This window comes from Crinia signifera, chromosome 2 (assembly GCF_055691185.1).
Source record: "Crinia signifera chromosome 2, ASM5569118v1, whole genome shotgun sequence".
NCBI lineage: Eukaryota > Metazoa > Chordata > Amphibia > Anura > Myobatrachidae > Crinia > Crinia signifera.
The window spans coordinates 218,138,435-218,151,478 of NC_139218.1; the positions used below are offsets into that span (position 1 = coordinate 218,138,435).

Genomic DNA, 13,044 nt, shown 5'->3' on the forward strand with positions numbered 1-13,044 from the left:
AGTGGGTGATAAATTGCTTAGCCAAACTTTGTTTATATCACGTTAATGCAAGTCTTTGTTTAATCTCACAGAGGGCATGAACCGTCCATTAATGTTCTCTTTGGAGTACATACTTAAAAAAAATTATGGGGGGGGGTTTGTATATACTTTCTAGAAAATTATGATTAAAAACCCATAGTGCATTGTTAAACGTATTCATGTAATGTTCGTTAATGTCTTTTGCTTGTACTATACATTTCTGGCTTACTTTACTTATCCATTGATGTTCCCTTATTTTATTCAATGTTTCAGGGCCCCTGTAGGTGCTGTATAAATAACTATAATTAATAAATACTTATGGATGGTTCCCGACATTTATATGATCTTTCAAATATATGTAATCAGCAGTAGAACCAAACTGATAATAGCATTTTTTTTCTGATTGGGACAAACACACAGTCTCGACTCATTTGCCTGCGGTGTAATCAATGATCCATAAGGTAATGTCCGTGTCCATTTATTTATTAACAGTTTCTTATATAGCGCACACATATTCCGCAGTGCTTTACAGAGAATATTTGAACACTCACATCAGTCCCTGCCCCAGGGAATCTATATACCCTACCACATGTACACACACACAGACATTCTAGGGTTAATTTTGTTGGGAACCAATTAACCTACCAGTATATTTTTGGATTGTGGGAGCAAACCGGAGTACCTGGAGTAAACCCACGCAAGCACGGGGAGACTATACAAACTCTGCACAGTTATGGGAATCGAACCCATGACCTCAGTGCTGTGAGGCAGTAATGCTAACCATTACACCATCCGTACTGCCCCAAGTACATTGTGGATTACTTGTGTTTTCTGCTCAGTCAATGCATAGGTATCCTTAACTCAGGGATTAAGCCAAGTTTTGTGACATCTGGGGAAAGGGGCACCAGAATGTTTTCAGCTTGGGGGGTATAGAATAAATGTCATTCTGGCAGGGGAGCACTTACTCTGGGCAGCTTCTCCTTTTTAAAGCAGTATGCTCCGTCCGTTCTGTACTAGCTGGCTCTTCACATATGCATTGCTGGGAGGAGGTGTGGCCATTATTATTATTCTTATTATAATTTTATTTATAAGGCGCCACAAGTGTTTCGCAGCGCCGTACAAAGGAACAATACAGGGAGACAAAGCTTGGCATAAAATTGAATAAATAACAAAAATACAGTACAAATAAAGAGCGCCACAGTTCAATACACATTACAGCTTGGATATAAGTAGTGAGGACTCAACGAAGATGGTCACTGAGTGTTGGAGTATAGGAGAGCTGTGAGTGACATGTGAAAAGAAGAGGGCTTTGACAACAGAAGGGAAGAGGGCCCTACTCGGAGGAGCTTACAATCTAGTAGGAAGGGGAGACAGACAGAATACAAGAGGTGCAAGCAAGTGGGTGGTGGTTAGATAGCAGGATGTAAACAGGCAAGAGGTCGGAGAACCATCTGGTTTATGCAGTGGAAGGGTAAGCTTTGATGAATAGGTGAGTTTTCAGTGCCCTTTTGAAGCTTTGCAAGGTCGGGGAGAGTCTAATGGAGCGAGGGAGTGCGTTCAATTGAAGGGGTGCAGCACGGGCAAAGTCCTGTACTCTAGCATGGGAAGCAGTGATCAGGGTGGAGGAGAGACGACAGTCGTCAGCCGAGCGTAGAGGGCGGGAGGGTTTATGAATGGAGATGAGGTTAGAGATATATGGAGCAATGGAATTAGAGATGGCCCTGTATGTGCGTGTGAGGTGTTTGAAGAGGATTCTGTAGGGGAATGTCGATAATGCTGGGACACCTCCTCCCAGTAATACATATGTGAAGAGAGCGAGACATTAAGTATAAAAGGGACATAGCACAATGCAGCAGCACACTACTTTTAAAGGAAAAGTCACCAACGGGTATGGAGTTAAATGCTCCCCCACAACCATTCCACTGTCATGTTTGGACAGGGCAACCTGCCACCTCTACCCTCCTGTCAGTGACTGCCATAAACTGCAGAGAGCATCAGTAACCATCATTATTTAGAAAACATCAGTGACCACCTTATAATACAGAGAGCATGTTCTGCCTCAGCTGTGTAACTTTCTCAACACATTAGCAATAAGTTGAATCATGCATATAGAACCAGCGGTGGATTTCTCACTAGGCACCTGAGGCACATGTCCAGGTCTGCCACTTACTTTGCCACCCCTGCCCCTTTCCTTTAGGGACACCTTCCTCCCTGTTACCTTTAGGACAAGCAGAACCTTGCAAACATAGGGGACTAATGCGGTAATACTTAGCAGCTATCTCCGCTATTTGTGGATGACAGCAAAGCTGAGCAACGGATGATCTCATGCTGAGAGCAAGGGACAGTCTGAAACCTACTTGACACTTTACAAACACTATAGAAAACACTTGTACAGTGGCAGGTAATTTTTCAGGCTATCCCTTGCTCCCAGCATGAGTGATGCAGAGAATGCAGAGGGAGCAACCAGTATGGTCAGTATTATGGGTGTAATGGGCAGTGGTGGATTGGGGGTATCTGTTATCCTGGAGTGTCATTTAAACCTGTGTAACCCCTTGGTGTTCCTACCATTACCCCTACCTAGTCTCTTCTAAACTATCGCCATCACCCCACCACCTCTCCAGCTGCCATGTCTCTCTGCTACTACCCAAGCCCAGCCCTCCTATCACTTCCACTTTTGCCAGCTCCCCCGAGCTGCTTTGATTCACTACTACAACTCCTACCCAGTCCCTCCTATCACTAGCACCATCACCCCCACCACCTCTCACAGCTGCTATATCTATTCAGAGCTGCCTGTTGCTGCTGGGCAGCTCTGCGGCAATGCTGAACTGCCCTTTACCATGGAGGTTTAGAGCAGTGCCCTACCTAGATGTGACGGAGCTGCTCTTTAGGTACACTTTCCCCCACCCAAATGCCCACACTTTTGGCTTGCAGGGTGCATGGAGCAGCACCCTGCAGCCAGGAGCACAGCAGTAGTGCCCCTACAGAGGGGAGACCCCAGTGATTGTTGTACTTTCCGGGTGCCAGTGCCCCGCCCCCTGTGCATGACATCACACATAAAGGAGGTGAGGCCAGCACAGAGTGCCAGGAGCACTTCCATACAGAATTGGGTGATAACTAAATTGATGATATTTTAATTGACCCCCCCCCCCTCCCCCTTTTCACTCTGTACAGATGAGATCATTTAGTTGCATTTCCATTTTTCCCTGTACAAAAAAATGTAAATATGTTTATTTTCTTGGTGTCCGCTTTGTACAGTATATATTTGTCTTTCCAGCAGGAGATATTTTTCATATGCTTTCAATGGTAACTACTGTATGTCAATCTGTCAAAGATATGTCATCATATAGTATACAGAGCACTTATTTATTAACATTTACCTTTACCTTTTATGTATGACTCCCCTAATTGGCAAGGTCCATCAAATGCTACACTATGATTTATTATGCTTTAAAATGAGCTTCATGCTTATATCTGATATCATGCTTTTACCATAAAAAAGAAAAGTATAGGGAAGAAGCTAAACACACATTATCAAGTGTACAAATAGAATATGAACAAAACTTCCAATAAAATATGCATATTAGCGTGCTTGACCACTCTCCTGGAGTGTTCAGGATGCTATCAAATATTGCAAAGTTTTGTAAGATAGGGTAACCCTCCTGCCCGCTTTCAATTGCAATGGGAGGGATATGGTCAGTGATGATAATGTGATTCTTTAAAAATTTAATTATAACCCTAACCTTTTTGCGTAATGCCAATATTTACAGAATTATCTGGGTGAACCTCTAGTGTCTGCCGCAGTAGATACACTATGAGTGCACGCAGGCTGGGGTTGGAGGCCCCAGAGATAGGGGGGTTATGGCTGTTGTGGTCATTTGGGATTGCCCGGTGCCACCCCCCCCCCCCCCCTTCCTATGGTATTATGGGGCTTGTTAGAAGGCTTTTTTAGGGGGGGGGGGGGATTCTGTTTTGTGGATCGTTTTTATACTTGCTTCTAAGGGGGTTAGCTATTTAGCCACAGTAAACTATCATGGGTAGATGTCTCAGCAGGCACTATTAAATTAGTCATGAGAAGCCCTTGGGTGCCATGACTTACTGGGCATATCCCAGCTGTAGCCATTGAAGATATTTTTCACTGTTTTCATAAGAATTTTTTTTCTTGGTGACCAAAATATCAATAAACCATTGGGTAAATCGTGAAAAATGACAACTTTTTGCTCCCAATGTTTTATTGGGGCTAAATGGATACTTCCTTAGTATGAATGTCCATCAGTTTGTGTTTTGAATTTCCTTGTTGGATAAGCGATTGGTTCCTAGAGCATTCATTAGCATGCCTGGTACACAGCCACTAATGTAGGGTGCACGCACATGGTTTAAAGCTGGCCATACACTAGGCCAACTTTCATCCATCCCCCAAATAGTTGGTTGAAATTAAAATCTTTTAAAGTATTGGTTCAAATGACAACCAACCATTTGGTCCCAAGCCCCAGAAAATGCCCCAAAACTTTTGTTCAAGTTGTTTAATGGTGCACACATATGGTGCGATTCTGACATGTGCTATGAACTTTTAAAATCAAAACACATCGCGTGTAGTTCTGAGTTTATTTGGTCTATTATGCGCACTCCTGTGTAGTTAATTTCGCAAGCTACGCAGGCAGTACTTTTTGTATTAGATCGGATTGCATCTAGTGTTGTAGCATATCACATGTGATTTTAAAAAGATGTGATTCTACAAAACACACATAGCACAAATCTTTTATGGGCACCTTTAGTCAACATTTACCAACTTATCTGAACTGTCGTATTTGCTTATTTTCCTTCATTTTGGTGCAAATGGCTTATTGTTATTTGCTTCTCTGCTTACCAGATACAAGGGACATTACTGTTTGTGGCATAATATGGTACAAGGTATCTTTTCGTGCAGCGCTGAACCCATTGCAGCGAGGCTATGCCCTTTTTTGGGCAAATATTTTATTTCAACAAAATCCTAGGGGGGGGGTACATTTGTTTAGTGTTCGCACTGGGAGCCAAATTGTCTAGAAACAGCCCTGCCAACAGGTCATGTTTTTGTCTGTGGAAGCAAGTGGGATAATTACTGATCCAGCAAAGTAAATGAACTCACCTGTGCATGATTAAAGAAATCAACACAACATGACCTGTTAGTGAACTTGAAGACTGGAGTTGAGAACAACTGTGTTACATGAATGCTGTATGTATGGTTCTGCTCTATGGATGTCAGATTGTCAGGCAAGCGCTGTACTTTCTTGACACACAGATGATTCTGAATTCCCTATGTATGACATTTCAATATATAACTACTGTTTAGAAGTTCTACAACTGGGCCTTGCATATTGCACCATTTATTGTTCTTTTGTTATAAGTTATAAAAACATTAAAAAAAATGTCTAGCTAAAGCATGCACAGATGCTACATGTTATATAAAGCATATGGGGATGAAGTCAAAGCCAGGGTGTTTATAATTCACAGTGAACATTAGTATGACACATTGACAGCCTCAAGTGTGAAATGTCACTTTAGCTCTTTCTCACCCCTCTAAATATTGGGATTGATTTATGATGACCATTTCCAACGTCTTATTACATTTACTAATTTGCATCATAGCCAGAGGTTCTGACCACAGCTCTGATATGGACATCGAATTACAGGAGTAGTGTGTCAGTGCATTCTGACAGCAGCCCTTTCTGGACAAATAAATCGTTTCCGACATGTCTCATCCTAGTTGCCATGTGAATAGCGAGCATTTATCTGTCATTTGTAGGTGTCTTAGTAGTTTTGCTTCACGTAAACTGAATTATATGTTCTTATACTAGCATTTGGCTGTACCTAAAAGTACAGCTGCATAGGGCCTGATTCAGACCAGCTCGCTAGGCTGCGTATATTCCGAGCCTAGCGAGCAGGTTAATGTTGCCCCGACCAACGCACACCCTGCGCCACCCGAATCCCCTTGCTTTGCTGTGAGTGGATCTGTATGCTTACTTATCCTCTCGCATGCGCACGCCCAGAGGCAGGCGCATGCGGCAGGAAAGTAAGCCAGGACTTCATTTTCTGCTGCATGGTCTTCTCCGAATTGTGGGAGGGTGCTTACGTCATGTGCCAGCCGTTTTTGTGGTCACACCCATGAAACACCGGGTGTCCATCCTGCAATACTCCCTGTCTGTCAATCAGGCAGCGAGCTCCGAAGGCCCTCGCTGCGGGCAACTGCACATGTGCATGAGCAGTCACCCACCATCGGGGACGGGGATGAATTTGGACCTTTTCAAACTCGTCTGAATCGGCCCCATAGACTGCAATGCTTGTTTTATAATACAGCCACCAGAAATTAGAACCATATACAGTACTTCATGGGGGTTATTCTGTTTGGTACGGTGAAACGTACGTAAGGTACGTCACACCGTGCATTTTCTGTACGCTCACGGTGAGCGTAAGTCCACCCACAGAACAGCCGCACATGGACGGTCACAGACACTGACAATGGGGAGTGGCGTTCACTTGAGCGTACGCCACTGTCTCCCTCTTAGCCACAGATACCTGGCGTACATCAGAGCATACGTCATAGTGCACGGACGGTTCTCGTCCGTTTTTCCACCGACACCTTCCGTATATCTGAGCGTACGCCACATGCAAACATGTTCTAATATTGTTCAAAATAAGACTTTAGAGTGTGATAGGCAGATGTTGGGATCCTTTGTTAGATATATGTGATTGCAATAATGTGCTTGGTGGCATCTTACATACAGAGTGTGCTACATAAAGTTCATAGCAGATATGAAAGTGCATAATGTATGTTGTTGGGCAAAAAAATACAGATTGTGTGCAAAATAGTGGCCATGGCCTTAGGACATTGCTCCACCATTGCTAGTAGAAATTGAGTCCAAAAACATCATTGTTGCTCTTAGACGTGGTTTATGTGTCTTTTTCATAATAAAAAACTATTATGTTTGTGTTACAGTGAAAAAGTTGACACATGTCGACTTCTGTGAATTGAGTGTCCTGCTTTTTAAAGTATAAAAAAACACTTTCTGAATGGGTGTAGATGGTTATAAAATAGCTACCTAGACATATATAACCAGGTATTAGAATTAATATTACCTAAAATTAAACCAACCTTTACATGTTGAGAAGTGTAGAAAGATAAGGTTCCAATGTGTTTGAGGGCTGTGTGTGGCTTGCAGGTAGTGAAATAATAGTTTTCACTTAATAGGCTGCAGCATTGCTTATTACATTCAGGTGTATGAGTGTGACTAGTAATCTGCATTAATTAGCAGACCCAGGCGTCCGCTCTCATGCGGTATCTCTAGGGGTGGTCATAAGCAATCTTTGGTGTCCGCCTGTTTTTGGGCCAAAATGCACGGTGCGTTCGCCGATCGAGGCGGTTGTGGTACCGTGCATTTTGTGTGCACACCCCCTTGTACGCCCATGTTTACGCCCAGTTTTCCTCATTATTCCTGCCGCTCCCATAAAAACGCCCACAATGAGTGTTCTTGCAGACAGGTTTTTTCGCACGGAGAGACCCGTCCGTGAGCAGTGTGAGGTCGCCGCACATGCGCATTGGGAAAGATACGCATGCGCAGATGAAAAAAAAAGCCCGATCCGCCCGTATACGGTCCCACCGTACCAAACAGAATAACCGCCTATGTAACACAATATTCTACATATAAATATGGGGCAAAAATGATCCTAAATTGATTTTCAAATGTTTCACTCAGACAGGGGCAATTTAGTAGAGTAGTTGGTCTCCATGCAGACTGCAATATCTCTCCCCAGTGCAGTTGCAGAATAGACTCTTGCTCTGTTCCAGAGTCTACTACAGTATGTATACACAGGTCTCAGGGAACATAGCACATGCTTTATGTTCCAAGTGATCTCTATACTGTGCATGTCCATATCTTTGTGACTATGGCAGCCATGTCATTTGCACAGTAATTTCTTTGTGCCAGTGTTGAAGAAATATGTAGAGCAGTGCAGTGGTTCCCAAACTTTTTTGAATCACGGCACCCTAGAGCATCAAAATATTTTCAAGGCACCCCTAGGCCATATGCTGCTTATTGAGAAATTCAGAATTTTTTTTAAAATAAAGTACATTGTGTTTATATGTCACAGTTATCTGGTGAGGGACAGGATTTGCTTCTGTTTGTCCACATATATTATGATTGGCAGCCACCAGCACTGGTTTTGCCTTTTACATTGTCCATAAATAATATGAATTTATCTTGGTCCACCAACCCAAGGCACCTCCGCAAGTGTCCTGAGGCACCCCAGGGAGCCTAGACACACTGTTTGGGAACCACTGATGTATAGTATATGGGCGCAGGGTGTGTGATATGACCCTGCACCCATTGTAAATATGCTACTGAACTCATTGATTAAACGTTTATTTCCAATATATCTAGATTCTAATATATCTGCGCATGTGCAGAATAACGGAGATCACCTGATAGTGATTTTCACTATTCAGTATCTCATGCTACTTCAGCATGAGATACTGAATAGTAAAAATCACTATCAGGTGATCTCCGTTATGCTGCACATGCGCACTCTGGCATGAATACCGATCCGAGTAATGGTGGGAAATGTGGTTGCAGTTCGGACAACAGAGTTGTGTTCAGACTATTTTCCGGGTGGTTTGTGGTGGTTGCGTGTGACCATATACAGTACCAAATGTAAACCATATATGTAAAATAGAAAAACCGAAGAACATATGATGTAGTACACAGTATATATAAAGTATGTCATGGTGCACAAGCATATAGATGCATTTTTTATCATATGACCCAATCGAAAGCAAAAATGAGTAAAACTACTAAGTAAAAAAGGTAGGAAAATAGAAGGTTAAGGGCTGACATATGTTGATCAAATAAGAAGCAGACTCCTTAAATCCTAACTTGTTTGAGTAGATTGAAACTAGTCACATACTAATTTTCACCACAAAAAAAGGAAGGGTGATAAGATATTGTTGCCATTTGTTATAGCCCTGGGCTTCAGTCCTTTCTTAATATCAGAAAGAACACTAACAGACCTGTAAATATAGAAAAAAGCTTGTTTAGTGGGAAGTCCATAATGTTTGAATAGTTGCTGAAAAGATAACAGGGCCCCAGCTGAGTCACGTATGGGTCATAGGGTTTCACAGTGAATAGGTCGACCACTATTGGTTGACAATTGAAAGAGGTTGACATGCATTAGTTTCAATTGTGAAGCGCAACAGAATATGATGCTCTATATGAGAAACTGTAAATAAATAAATTCGGTCGACATGGTCAAAGGGTCAACACAAGCAATAGATCAACATAGAAAAGGTTGACAGCGCCTGGTCAAATATTAAGCTGACTAGACTGGCCCCAGGTCTCTGACCACTTGTGGCTTCCCCTCTGCAGGGAACAACTGATTTCTTACTAGCCAGTTCGCTTAGAAAATCCCCTGAAATAGCCCCATGTGTAGGCCTCATTATTATGTTGGAGATAAAACATTAATATATAATATTAAGTTAGTATATTTAAGCTAACTTTTTTTTTTTTACTAGATCTGTTTTAACAATAAGGTGAAGTTTCTATAGAGCATAATGCTGGGTACTCTTTACCTAGAAGGGCGCCAGCGATTGAAATCGCGGGCGTCGGGGGTAAAATCGCGGTCATCGCGGGCATCGCGGGTAAATCGCGGGTACATAAAAATCTGCTGCCCGCGATGACCGCGATTTTCCCATAGGGAACAATGTTAAAAAGGCTGATTGACCGCGATTTTCATGTAAAATGCCTCAATGGCCGCGATTTGGCCATAGGAATCAATGTTAAATGGGCTACAGAGCCCAAATAGGCACAATTAACCCTTAAATGTCCCCCCAAATTTTTAACGCCACCCCACGATCCACGCCAACCCGAAGCGTGGCGAGCGCAGCTAGCCCGCGAGGGGCGGCGGTACGCGTCCTCCGACCTTTTCATGCCCTACTATCCACGTCGGCGTGGAGTTGAGAATAGAATAGTGTGGCGAGCGCAGTGAGCCACCGAGCCCGAAGCGTGGCGAGCGCACGCGGATACCTTCACAGGTAAACACGTCCCTTCGCGGACTTCACAGGTGTCCGCGTGGCCACGGACACCTGTGAAGCCCGCGAGGGGACGCGTTTACCTGTGAAGGTATCCGCGTCCCCTCGCGGGGCTCGCTGCGCTCGCCACGCTTCGGGCTCGGTGGCTCGCTGCGCTCGCCACACTATTCTATTCTCAACTCCACGCCGACGTGGATAGTAGGGCATGAAAAGGTCGGAGGACGCGTACCGCTGCGCTCGCCACGCTTCGGGTTGGCGTGGATCGTGGGGTGGCGTTAAAAATTTGGGGGGACATTTAAGGGTTAATTGTGCCTATTTGGGCTCTGTAGCCCATTTAACATTGATTCCTATGGCCACATCGGGTCCATTGAGGCATTTAACAGTAAAATCGCGTCGGTCGGGCCATTTAACATTGATTCCTATGGGAAATCGGGTGCATCGCGTCGCGGGCATCGCGGGTACATTTATGGCCGGCCGCGACGCGACCGATGCGATTTCCATGTTTAACATGGGTTTCAATGGGAAATCGCGGGCATCGCGTCGGTCGCGTCGCGGCCAGACATAAATGTACCCGCGATCACCACGACGGGCGCCCTTCTAGGTAAAGAGTACCTAATGCTGTAGTACAGTGTGTTAAAGTTTGTGTGGCTTAATTTCTTAGTTGTATCTACCTGGCCTATTTACTATTGGAGGTGCTTGTGGTATTAGAAATGGGCTTTCCGAATAATTACCTGATTGACGACATAACCTTTTCTTTTTAATATAGAGACTTTGGTGAGTCATGAGAACGTCTCTTTGTTTCTATTGGTTTGGGACAGTTACTGGTGTGTCTGTCTAATGATTTTGCATGGGAGTGTTAAACTCCATTCATCATCTACTGCCACCAGACCAAGAGAATGGATCCCACAATGTGAGAAAATAGAAATGTAAAAATAACACAAGTCATTGTTCTCCCAGCACAAGCACTTACAATGCGCAGCACATTAGAGATTGGCTTATCAGATTTATTTGGCAGCAAAACTTCATTTGTCACATGTTTGCAAAGCATTATAAAGCAATGCACATTGATTTTTACATCTACATATAACTCATTTTAAATGAAATAAGGTCATAATAGACAATTGCAATACATACTAGAATAATTAACTTTACAATATATTGATTTCACACTGAAATTCCTTGGCACATTTTAGTTTTTATTTTCATTTTCTTTTGAAGGTGGGGGAAATCTTTTCCGTTCCTAAAGCTACATTTGCGTATACAATTGTAAAATATTTTGCCATTAAGCCATTTGGTACTTGTGTACTAGCATGGCGCCCACGATAATTAGTCCCTGATTTTTTATCGCATCGCATGCCATACACCCGATGGCATGCGATGCGATGCGATTTTGACCGATATACGATATTAAATTGTATAAGCACCCTAATGGGTGCTTTTAAGCACCATAATGGGTGCTAACAATGCTTAAATGCACCCCCACGCCACCCCCAAAGTATAAACTGAACACAAAGCGTGGCGAGCGTAGCGAGCCCTCGAGGGGCGGCCGTACGTGTCCTACGACCTTTTCATACCCCCACTATCCACGTCGGCGTGGAGTTGATTTTATAAAGTGTGGCGAGCGCAGCGAGCCACCGAGCCCGAAGCGTGGCGAGCGGATGCGGATACCTGTAAAGCCACGCTTCGGGCTCAGTGGCTCGCTGCACTCGCCACACTTCATTGAATCAACTCCACGCCGACGTGGATAGTGGGGGTATGAAAAGGTCGTAGGACGCGTACCGCCGCGCCTCGCGGGCTCGCTGCGCTCGCCATGCTCCGGGTTCACGTTTATACTTGGGGGGTGGCGTGGGGGTGCATTTAAGCATTGTAAGCACCCATTAGGGTGCTTATACAATTTATAATCGCATCCCATCGCATTGTATGCCATATACAATGGCATACAATTTTAAAATTGTATGCCATTGTAGAACATCGGCCGATATCGCGTCGCATCGCATGCGATATGGTCTGCGATGCGATGGGCGCCGTGCTAGTACACAAGTACCAGCCATTTAAGTTATCAAAAATCACCATTCATTTTGTTTTGCTTTAAATAGAATACATTGTATTCTAGTATGTACCATCTTGGTTTTGCATAAGCCATCAATAACAAATGTGATATTCCGCAAACTTGAATGGTATAATATCTAAAGATTTAATTTTGCTAAAGATATGTTTAATGGAAATACGCTATGTATTATTCTGCTGCACTTTTCTCTAATTCTTTCAGCAGCATTATTTTGGTGGCTATAGTTGTGACTGGTGTTGACTTTTCCAGATGAATGTTTTCCAATATCAAATGATTATGTCTCAAGTACAGTACAATGAACATGTCCATTTTTTTTTTATTAAAACAAGTGTGATAGCACAAAGACATTGCCAAGTCAAAACATATTTGGAGATCAATTACAATATAATGCTTTAAACAAGCAATAAGCCAAAGATTGAGACCTATGGGTAAGCCTGCTTGTTTAGGCAAGTTTAAAATAGACATTGAAGAAATGCCTCATATTGGTTTAAATAGTAGTGGTGGTGGGGCAGAGAGAGAACCATGGTCAGGGTAAATAGTCTTAGGGGTATGCAATCCAGGATCACATCTGTTGATCCCAACCGACAGCTGTGATCCTGACCCGTTTGCGGTCTGATCAACTGCAGAATGACAGGCAGGATTCAATGTCCAGTCTGCCGCTTTGCGCAAAGGGGGTGTGGCTGTTAAAACGGCCATGGATTGGCAATCTGCGGCCGGGATCACCGCAATCCACTGCCGTTATCATCAGAACGGGCACGACAGCTTCTAAAGTCTGTCCCATTCTGCCGTGATCCCACTTCAATGCTGTTGCTAAAGATAGCATTGAATAGGGAGCCGCCGCTATTTCCCACATCAGAAATAGCGGCGGCAGATTGCAATAGCGGCCCCCTCCTTAGCATGGAAG

At 43.6% G+C, this 13,044-nt stretch overlaps 1 protein-coding gene across 4 annotated transcripts in view; it reads left to right on the forward strand.

Moving 5' to 3' along the window:
• The window catches only part of BCAS3 (BCAS3 microtubule associated cell migration factor), a 1,098,472-nt gene that overhangs the window by 259,292 nt on the left and 826,136 nt on the right, over positions 1–13,044 (forward strand). The window lies entirely within an intron of this gene.